Genomic DNA, 12,467 nt, shown 5'->3' on the forward strand with positions numbered 1-12,467 from the left:
AATAACACCTGATTGGTGCATTTAATTGACGGTGGTAAAGAGTAGAAACAACAAACATTAGAAAAAGAGTTATAAGTAGAAACTTGAGAAGTGCATTGATGGCCTGATGTGCTAAACGTCAATCCTTCATTGTGTGGATCGCTGATGATAAACCGTCATGTGTTTTGAAATAGTCGGCTATACGGTCTATGAACTTTGTTTTTTTCTAATTTACTCGTTTTATATGTATAATAATTTCATGTAATATAATTTGTAAAATATACATTTTACAAAATTAATAAACTTGGTCTTGAAGACAGCAAATTAATATAATAATTAATTATTTACAGACCAGTGAAACCAAAGGTAACATTAAATACTTTCAGTCTACGGAAAAAGTACCCTGGAATTCAAACAAAGGCAAGAGCTTAAAGAAAAACCATATGGGCTGCAACAAAAATCCTCTTCTGATGAGATAATGGCACCTGATTGGGGCACTCAATTGACGGTAATAACGAGTAAAAACGGCAAACATTAGAAAACGAGTTATAAGTAGAAACTTGCAAAGTGCGTTGATGGCCTGATGTGCTAAACGTCAAGCCTTCAATATGTGGATCGCTGATGATAAACCGTCATGGGTTTTGAACAGTCGGCTATACGGTCTATGAACTTTGTTTTTTTCTAATTTACTCGTTTTCGATGTATAATAATTTAATATAATATAACTTGTAAAATATACGTTTTACAAAAATAATAAACTTGGTCTTGAAAACAGCACTCGCAACCCACTGAGAGCGGGCATAAAGCAGATTTTGATGCCGTGAGGGTATTGCAGCAAGAGCAGCATTATAAGAAACGATTCACGTTAGAGGTGCTCCACATAGCAAACATACCAACAAATAAAAGGCTCAATTACAAAATAGACATTGCAAACTTCTCACACAACTATAGGCACCTACTAGGTAATTGGAAAAATTAGTTCAAAGCTTCATATCAAACAGGACGTAGTTTAGCTCAGAACAAGAAAAGGCAAGAGCTTAAAGAAAACCATATGGATTACAACAAAATGCCCCGTCTGATGAGACAATAGCACCTGATTGGCGCACTCAATTGACTGTAGTAAAGAGTAATTAACAACAAACAGTAGAAAATGAGATATAAGTAGAAACTTGCAAAGTGCATTGATGTGCTAAACGTCAACTTTGTTTTCTTTTTTCTAATTTACTCGTTTTCTATGTATAATAATTTAATGTAATATAACTTGTAAAATATACACTTTAAAAAAATAATAAACTTGGTGTTGAAGACAACAAATTAATATAATAATTAATTATCTAAAGACCAGTAAAACCAAACGTAACATTAAATACTTTCAGTGTACTTGGAATTCTAACAAAAGCAAGAGCTTAAAGAAAAACTATATGGGCTGCAACAAAAATCCTCACCATAAATACTTTCAGTCTACGTAAAAAGCACCCTGGAATTCTAACAAAAGCAAGAGCTTAAAGAAAAAACATATGGGCTGCAATAAAAATCCTCTTCTGATGAGATAATGGCCCCTCATTGGCACACTCATTTGATGGTGGTAAAGAGTAAAAACAACAAAAAGTAGAAAACGAGTTATAAGTAGAAACTTGCAAAGTGCATTGATGGCCTGATGCGCTAAACGTCAATGTGTGGATCGCTGATGATAAACAGTCATGGGTTTTGAAATAGTCGGCTATACGGTCAATGGAATTTCTTTTTTTTTTAATTAACTCGTTTCCTATGTATAATAATTTAATATAATATAACTTGTAAAGTATTCATTTTACAAAAATAATAAACTTGGTCTGGAAGACAACAAATTAATATAATAATTAATTATTTACAAACCAATAAAACCAAACAAAACATTAAATTCTTTCGATCTACGGATAAAGCACATTGGAATTCTAACAAAAGCAAGAGCTTAAAGAAAACCCATTTGGGCTGGAACAAAAATCCTCGCCTGATAAGATAATGACACCTGATTGGCGCATTCAATTGACGGTGGTAAAAAAACGAGTTATAAGTAGAAACTTGCAAAGTGAATTGATGGCCTGATGTGCTAAACGTCAAGCTTTCAATGTGTGGATCGCTGATGGTAAAGCGTCATGGGGTTTGAAATAGTCGGCTATACGGTCTATGAACTTTGTTTTTTTTTTTCTAATTTACTAGTTTTCTATGTATAATAATTGAATACAATACAACTTTTAAAATATACATTTTACAAAAATAATATACTTGGTCTTGAAGACAAAAATTAATATAATAAAACCAGTTACAAGTAGAAACTTGCAAAGTGCATTGATGGCCTGATGTGGTAAACGTCAATCCTTCAATGTGTGGATCGCTGATGATAAACCGTCATGGGTTTCGAAATAGTCGGCTATACTGTCTATGAACTTTGTTTTTTCTAGCTTACTCGTTTTCTATATATAATAATTTAATATAATATAACTTGTATGATATACATTTAATAAACTTGGTCTTGAAGACAACAAATTAATATAATAATTAATATTTACAGACCAGTAAAACCAAACATAACATTAAATACTTTCAGTCTACGGAAAAAGCACCCTGGAATTCTAACAAAAGCAAGAGCTTAAAGAAAAACCATATGGGCTTCAACGAAAATCCTCGTCTGATGAGATAATACCACCTGATTGGCGCACTCAATTGACGGTTCTAAAGAGTAAAAACAACAAACAGTAGAAAACGAGTTATAAGTAGAAACTTGAAAAGTGCATTGATGGCCTGAAGTGCCAAACGCCAAGCCTTCAGTGTGTGGATCGCTGATGATAAACCGTCATGTGTTTTGAAACCGTCGGCTATACGGTCTATGAATTTTGTTTTTTTCTAATTTACTCCTTTTCTATGTATAATAATTTAATGTAATATAACTTGTAAAATACACATTTTACAAAAATAATAAATTTCGTCTTGAAGAAAACAAATTAATATAATAATTAATATTTACAGACCAGTAAAACCAAGCATAACGTTAAATACTTTCAGTCTACGGAAAACCGCCCTGGAATTCTAACAAAAGCAAGAGCTTAAAGAAAAAACAAATGGGCTGCAACAAAAATCCTCGTCTGTTGAGATAATAGCACCTGATTGGCGCCCTCAATTGACGGTTCTAAAGAGTAAAAACAACAAACAGTAGAAAACTAGTTATAAGTAGAAACTTGCAAAGTGCATTGACGGCCTGATGTGTTAAAGTCAAACCTTCAATGTGTAGATCGCTGATGATAAACCGTCATGGGTTTTGAAAGAGTCGTCTATATGATGTATGAACTTTGTTTTGTTTTCTAATTTAGTCGTTTTCTATGTATAATAATTTAATGTAATATAACTTGTAAAATACACATTTTACAAAAATAATAAACTTGGTCTTGAAGACAACAAATTAATATAATAATTAATTATTTACAGACCAGTAAAACCAAACATAACATTAAATACTTTCAGTCTACGGAAAAAGTATCCTGGAATTCTAACAAAAGAAAGAGCTTAAAGAAAAACCATATGGGCTGCAACAAAAATCCTCGTCTGATGAGACAATAGCACCTGATTGGTACACTGAATAGACGGTGGTAAAGAGTAAAAACGACAAACATTAGAAAACGAGTTATAAGAAGAAGCTTGCAAAGTGCATTGATGGCCTGATATGCTAAACGTCAATCCTTCAATATGTGGATCGCTGATGATAAACCGTTATTGGTTTTGAAATAGTCGGCTATACGGTCTATGAACTTTGTTTTTTTTTTTATTTACTCGTTTCTATGTATAATAATTTAATATAATATAACTTGTAAAATATACATTTTACAAAAATAATAAACTTGTCTTGAAGACAACAAATTAATATAATAATTAATTACTAGTATCGCTCGTGGTCGAAATTCGACCAACTTGTATTTTTTTCAACTCACTCTATGAATCCAGTGTTGGGGTAGTGCAATAATGCGTTAATAGTTGAGCAGTGAGTGGAAATATAGCAAACTGATATATCTTACTTAAAGTTCTCATTAAAATTTTGAATTTGACCTAAGAAGTTATAATCTTTGATTGTATTTTCTTAAATTTTCTACAAACTTTTCAAATGTAATTATAAGTTTTGGTATGGAGCTCCTTAAAAAAAATATAACAAATATGTAAAATCAAATGAATTTTACATAGAATTGTGGTGAAATTACTTGAAATTGAATTGAAAATTTGCTTTTTCCACACCACCCGGGGGATACGCCGTTGGCGCGCTACCGAAGTTAGTTTTGGCTGCTCGGTTCCCCAGTAGGCCTATATCACTAATATAAACTACATATACATATATCGCCCATTTACTTCGATAGCGTCATAATTCAAAAAACACGAATTTTTAGTTAAGAACGAAGAAATGTGCTAAAGGAATTTAACCTATTTCACACCACCGGTATTTATAATTAATTAAATTAAATTATATTTAATTAAATTAATTATAAATAAATATGTAATATGTAAACGAAAACGAAAATTTCGAATAGAATAGAGCATACCTTCATAAAAAATAAAATAAAAATATAAAAATAAATTAGCATAAAAGACAATATACAAATTTTAATGTAATATCTTTGTAGCAAATTTAATATACAACGTGATCAAAGATAATATAATGAAATAAAATAAGAAATATCAAAATAAATTAGCATAAAAACAATATACAAATTTTAGTGTAATATCTTTGTAGCAAATTTATTTAACGTGTTGCATTCAAGTTGCATTTAAATAATAATAAACTAAGTTGAAATAAAAGATAATATTGTTGAACTTTTGAAGTTTATAGTGTACTTAACACTGTGGAAGTTTCCTCCGATCCAAGTAAAATCAATATACACACGTTTAAGTTCAATACAAAGTAGTTTTATTTAACACGAAATATAATACGAAGTTTATTTGTTGAAAGCAAAGAGAAGAAGCTAAAGAAGTTGAATTCAAATTTGACATCTTACAAGGTTGCATGAATATGTGAATTGTGAACAGAGTTGTATTTCAACACGCCCCCTCAATGAACATATTTATGCAATGAAAAAATATTGTTATTTTAAACCCATTTCATTGCAAAATTTTACATGACTAGGTTTAGCCAAGTTCTTTGTCAATATATCGGCGACCATATTGCTGCTGCTACAATATTTCAAATCGATTTTCCTATCACGATAAGCATTTCTAACGTAGTGATATTTAATATCAATGTGTTTGCTACGAGAATGGTACACAGGGTTTTTTACCAAATTTATTGCGCTCAGGTTGTCACCGTTAACGACGATTGTACGTGGACAATCAATTCTCATTTCTCGTAACAACTGCTTTAAATAAACAGCTTCCTTTACTACAGATGTCATGGCCATGTACTCAGCCTCTGTGCTACTAAGTGCTACAGTTTGTTGTTTCTTTGATTCATATGAGAATACTCCTCCAGCTAGAATAACTGCATATCCTGTATAAGATTTCCGGTCAGTCGGATCTCCACCCCAGTCCGCATCAACAAAACATTCGATTTGCTTGCCAGTTTTGTGATACTTCAACCGTTTTTCCTGTGTTGCACATAGGTATTTTAATATACGCTTCCCTGCCGCTAAATGTTCGGTATGTGGATCCTTATTACGTTGCGCTAGTTTACATACAGAATGTAATATATCTGGTCGCGTGCATACCGCAAGGTACATAAGCGATCCTATAAGCGACTGATACTGCTTTTGATCTACACGCTTACAATTTTCGTTTTCGCAGTTCACTCTATGACCTGGGTCCAAAGGTATAGCAATCGGTCGACAATCTTCCATACCAAACTCACGCAAAAGTTTTTTAATATGCCCTTTTTGGTTTATTGCGATGGCTCCAGTTTCGCCATTTCTATCGACTTCCATACTTAAAAAATTTTTAACTTGACCTTTGTCTACAACCTTTATTGCATTCGAGATCTTGTGCTTTATATCTTGCATATTTTGCCTATCTGAACATGCAATCAATAAGTCGTCTACATATACTGCCAAAATATTAATTTGACCCTCAATATTTCGAACATATACGCACGGTTCACTTTCACATGACTTGAAACCGATTCGCTTTAGTATGACATCTAGTTTCATATTCCATTTCCTACCGGACTGTTTGAGTCCATACAAAGCTTTCTTAAGTTTTAAGCAATGGTTTGGAAAATGTTCATTAACAAACATTTCTGGTTGCGCCATGTAAATATCTTCAGACAATTCACTATTAAGGTAAGCAGTTGATACATCCATTTGATGTAAATGCAAACCGTACTCTGCCGCAAGTGCAAAAATTAATCTAATTGTACTATATCGTACAACCGGTGAAAACGTTTCATCGTAATTAACACCATATACTTGCGAACAACTCTTCGCAACCAATCTAGCTTTAAAGCGTTCAACACTACCATCTGTGTTTCTCTTTACAGTGAATACCCATTTATTTTTCACAACGCTTTGGTTTTTGGGAAGTTCCATTAAATCCCAAGTGTCATTATTTAATAGCGCACGATACTCTACCTGCATTGCATTAAGCCACTCTTCTGCTAATTCGCCAGACAATGCTTCTTCTTCCGTGTTAGGTACCTTAACGTCATCAGCGCGCATAAAATTTAAAGTATTATATACCTTTTTTGGCCTACCGACCCCACCAGATCGAACTAATTTTGGTCTACCTGAACATCGCTTTGGTACAGCTGGTTCATCTTCTGCCGATTCAAATTCTGCATCGCTTACTTGCATACGCTCACTACTCTGATTGACATCTACCTCGTCTGCGCTTTTATTGCTATCATCACCATCTATTATTGGTATGTGTACATCGCTTGCTTTTGTATGCTCAACACTATGACTACCTGTCTCGTCAACGCTTGTGTTGCTAGCATCAACATCCATATTTGGTATGTATAACATCTGCTTACTGACATTATGGTCATCTGAACATACTACTACATTTGATTGTTGATCCGCGTCTGCTGATTCTATGAAATAAACATCTCTACTTATAATTAGCTGTTTTGTTGTCCGATCAAACAAGCGATATGCTTTGGACGTATCTGAGTATCCAACCAATGTATACTTTTTGCCTTTAGGTTTAAATTTTTCAACCTGTCTTTTATCAAGCGCTATAGCGATGGATCCAAATTCCCGTAAATGCGCCACTTTAGGTTTATGACCGTACCACGCTTCATAAGGTGTAATGGAATCTAATGCCTTTGTTGGTGAACGATTTCGTATGTATGCTGCAGTATGAACAGCCTCTGCCCATAGTGTCTCTTCTACATTTGCACCAATTAGCATACATCTTGACATTTCTATTAACGTACGGTTGAACCTTTCTGCCACCCCATTTTGTTGAGGCGTATAGGGCACCGTCAACTGCCTTACGATTCCATTGTCTTTTAAAAACTGGTCAAACGCATTGTTTACGAACTGTCTTCCATTGTCGCTCCTCAATATTTTTAATTTTTTGCCTGTTTGCCGCTCTGCCATAGTTTTAAATTCTTTGAACTTATCAAACATTTCGTGTTTGTGCCGCAAAAAATAAACAAATACGTAACGAGTATTGTCATCGATGAAGGTTAATAAATATTTCGCACCACCAATTGATGCTTTGTTTACCGAACCACAAACGTCGGTGTGCACCAAACCCAAAATAATCAGCTGCTCGATTTTCTGTATTGGTATATGGACGTTGACTGCATTTGCCTGTCATGCACACAGCACAACTAATACTTGTTGGTATGTTAATCTTACAGCCATGAACCATTTCTTTGTTTACCAATTCTCGCAGGCTTGCGAAATTTAAGTGGCCGAAACGTTTGTGCCATCTCATACTTTCATCAATAACCACTTTTGAAAGAAACAATTTGTTTTTATTTAAATCGAATAAATATAGATCACTTATCTTTTGTGCACGTAATATTATTCCTCCGTGCTCATTGATTATCTCTGCTGTGTCGCCTTCGAATTTCACAACATAGCCTCTGTTAACAGCCTTCGCTACTAATATGAAGTTGCACTGCAAACCCGGTACATACAGCACATCCACAAGTGTGACGTCGAACTTTTTTATTTTCAATCGAACTTCTCCTTTGCCGGCCGCTAACATTCTTTTGTCGCCTGCTAGCATAATTGACTCCTCACAAGCTTCAAACTTATTGAACATGTCGCGGTCGCAACATAAATGTGAAGAAGCACCGCTGTCGACGCACCATACGTGACTCTGTAAAATGTTATTATTGACTGCTGCAAACAACCCGTTGTTGTTTTTGTTGTTCTGTTGCGAACTTTCTCGTTGTTTCTGCTTAAACTGAGCAGCGAAATGTCCCTTCTTTCCACAGCTGAAGCATTTCAAATTTGATAACCGTCCAAAGTTTTTGCTTTTGCTTGCGTTAGCAACGCTGCCATTTGACTTTTCTTTCGAAGAATTCTGTTTACTGGCGCATGCATACTCTTGTGCTACGAATGCTTGCACGCTACTTCCAGCACACTCCGAATTATATGATTTTCGCCTTTCGCCTTCTTCTATTAGCTTTACTTTTACAGCATCAAGCTTTGGTAAGTCGTCTCGTGATTCCAGTGCCACAACCAAGTTTTCATATGATCTTGGTAGGCTTGCTAGTAGCATAATTACCAACAACTCTTCTTGCACTACTACACCAATTTCCGCAAGTTTTTCTGCATTAGATGTGAATTTGCAAACATATTGCTGAACACATTCTCCGTTGTTCATACGTGTACTAAGTAATTGTTTGAACAATGTTACTTTTCTTACGGGGCCTTTTGGACTGCTGTGCTGCAACTTTTTACGTGTTGAATTTGCTTGGGCGTTATGCTAAGGATTATTGTAGCCTTAGCCTTGTCGTCTTTTGCTTTCCAAAGCAACACATCCTTTTCCTCAGCATCTGTTCCCGGACACACCAGTTCTCCGCTCACAACGGACCACAGATCTTGATGAACAAGAACGCTCTTGAGTTGCAAAATCCACGAGTCATAATTTAACTCATTTAACTTCTCAATGTTGAACATTGATGACGCCATCTCGATTTCACAATTTTTAATGAAAAAACGCAATTCTACGTGGACAGCAGGAATTTGCACATGGGTCCATAACCTGTTGAACTTTTGAAGTTTATAGTGTACTTAACACTGTGGAAGTTTCCTCCGATCCAAGTAAAATCAATATACACATGTTTAAGTTCAATACAAAGTAGTTTTATTTAACACGAAATATAATACGAAGTTTACTTGTTGAAAGCAAAGAGAAGAAGCTAAAGAAGTTGAATTCAAATTTGACATCTTACAAGGTTGCATGAATATGTGAATTGTGAACAGAGTTGTATATCAACAAATATAATAAAATAAAATAAGAAATATCAGAATAAATTAGCATAAAAGACAATATACAAATTTTAATGTAATATCTTTGTATCAAATTTAATATACAACGTGATAAAAGATAATATAATAAAATAAAATAAGAAATATCAAAACAAATTACCATAAAAGGCAATATACAAATTTTAATGTAATATCTTTGTAGAAAATTTAATATACAACGTGATAAAAGATAATATAATAAAATAAAATAAGAAATATCAAAATAAATTAGCATAAAAGAAAATATACACATTTTAATGTAATATCTTTGTAGCAAATTTAATATGCAACGTGATAAAAGATAATATAATAAAATAAAATAAGAAATATCAAAATAAATTAGCATAAAAGACATTATACAAATTTTAATGTAATATCTTTGTAGCAAATTTAATATACAATGTGATAAAAGATAATATATTAAAATAAAATAAGAAATATCAAAATAAATTAGCATATAAGACAATATACAAATTTTAATGCTATATCTTTGTAGCAAATTTATTTATGTTTTGTTCACTATAAGACGTGCTATATCTAAAATGAGCATAAAATCTGGAAATGCAAAAACATTTGGGTCAAATTTGCAATTAATTGTTATAAATAAATAAATTTAGTGAGTTTGAACAAAAATTGACTCATTATTTCTGATTTCATTTTTTTTTAAAGCACCCAAAAAGAAAACCAAAGAATCTGTTAAATAAAGACCTATGATTTTACGTGTAAGTAAAATTTGTCCAAAAAAATTGGCCGGTTGAGTTATTACTTCTCTTTAAATTTTTTGTGCGCTAAAAATTATTTTAGAACAATTTTTTAAGGATTTTGGTACATACCAACATAGGTAATTGGCAACAATGGGAAACAATATTTTATTTCAACAGAAAATGAGCGAAGCAGTAGTTCTCTCACCGTTTGGCGTGTACAAATATATACATATGTAGAGATGAAACATTTGAGCAACGCGACAATTGAGAATTTGGAGCTATGTACTCAGGGGGGTTTGTGAACATAATGCGTCCTACAGATGGCAATTTCGATAGTTGCACAGATTTTCGAATTTACAAAAACCTTATTCTATTAATTATAAACAATTAGAGTAATATTTGTTAACAAAAATAGGCCTATGAACTGCGGCTGATCAACAAGAATCTATTCATATAACTTTTATATGATTTTACGTATGCCAAGTATGCGAAACAGCCTGTCAATTGATTGTATGGAAATTTAGTTAGCGTATTAATATATAGATAATAGATTAGTATACGGCCTATGCAATATTTCGACCCAAAATCGAAAACGTTTTTGGGTCGTTTTTTCGTTTAATATACAACGTGAAATATTCCGATGCAATCAAGTTGCATTTAAATAATAATAAACAAAATTGAAATAAAAGATAATATAATAAAATAAAATAAGAAATATCAAAATAAATTAGCATAAAAACAATATACAAATTTTAATGTAATATCTTTGTAGCAAATTTAATATACAACGTGATAAAAGATAATATAATAAAATAAAATAAGAAATATCAAAATAAATTAGCATAAAAGATAATATACAAATTGTAATGTAATATCTTTGTAGCAAATTTAATATACAACGTGATAAAAGATAATATAATAAAATAAAATAAGAAATATCAAAATAAATTAGCATAAAAGACATATACAAATTTTAATGTAATATCTTTGTAGCAAATTTAATATACAACGTAATAGAAGATAATATAATAAAATAAAATAAGAAATATCAAAATAAATTAGCATAAAAGACAACATACAAATTTTAATGTAATATCTTTGTAGCAAATTTAATATTCAACGTGATAAAAATAATATAATAAAACAAAATAAGAAATTTCAAAATAAATTAGCATAAAAGACAATATACAAATTTTAATGCAAAATCTTTGTAGCAAATTTATTTATTTTTTGTTCACTATAAGACGTGCTATATCTAAAATGAGCATAAAATCTGGAAATGCAAAAAAACATTTGGGTCAAATTTGCAATTAATTGTTATAAATAAATAAATTTAGTGAGTTTGAACAAAAGTTGACTCATTATTTCTGATTTCATTTTTTTTAAAGCACCCAAAAAGAAAAACAAAGAATCTGTTAAGTAAAGACCCATGCTTTTACGTGTAAGTAAAATTTGTCCAAAAAAATAGGCCGGTTAAGTTATTACTTCTCTTTAAAGTTTTTTTGTGCGCTAAAAATTATTTTAGAACAATTTTTTCAGGATTTTGGTACAGACCAACCTAGGTAATTGGCAACAATGGGAAACAATATTTTATTTCAACAGAAAATGAGCGAAGCAGTAGTTCTCTCACCGTTTGGCGTGTACAACAATATACATATGTAGAGATGAAACATTTGAGCAACGCGAAATTGAGAATTTGGAGCTATGTACTCAGGGGGGTTTGTGAACATAATGCGTCCTACAGATGGCAATTTCGATAGTTGCACAAATTTTCGAATGTACAAAAAACTTTTTCTATTAATTATAAACAAATAGAGTAATATTTGTTAACAAAAATAGGCCTATGCACTGCGGCTGATCAATACGAATCTATTCATATAACTTGTATATGATTTTACGTATGCTAAGTATGCGAAACAGCCTGCCAATTGATTATATGGAAATTTAGTTAGCGTATTAATATATAGATTATAGAGTAATATGCGGCCTATGCAATATTTCGACCTAAAATCGAAAACGTTTTTGGGTCGTTTTTTTCGTTTAATATACAACGAGAAATTTCCCGATTCAATCAAGTCGCATTTAAATAATAATAAACTAAGTTGAAATAAAAGATAATATAATAAAATAAAATAAGAAATATCAAAATAAATTAGCATAAAAGACAATATACAAATTTTAATGTAATATCTTTGTAGCAAATTTAATATACAACGTGATAAAAGATAATATAATAAAATAATATAATGAATATCAAAATAAATTAGCACAAAAGACAATATACACATTTTACTGTAATATTTTGTAGCAAATTTAATATACAACGTCGTAAGAAATAATATAATAA

General features: G+C 31.8%; 1 pseudogene; it reads left to right on the forward strand.

The window, feature by feature from the left end:
- The window catches only part of LOC137248576 (T-complex protein 1 subunit eta-like), a 184,889-nt pseudogene that overhangs the window by 103,056 nt on the left and 69,366 nt on the right, over positions 1-12,467 (forward strand).

This window comes from Eurosta solidaginis, chromosome 4 (genome assembly GCF_040869045.1).
Source record: "Eurosta solidaginis isolate ZX-2024a chromosome 4, ASM4086904v1, whole genome shotgun sequence".
NCBI classification, from domain to species: Eukaryota; Metazoa; Arthropoda; class Insecta; order Diptera; family Tephritidae; genus Eurosta; species Eurosta solidaginis.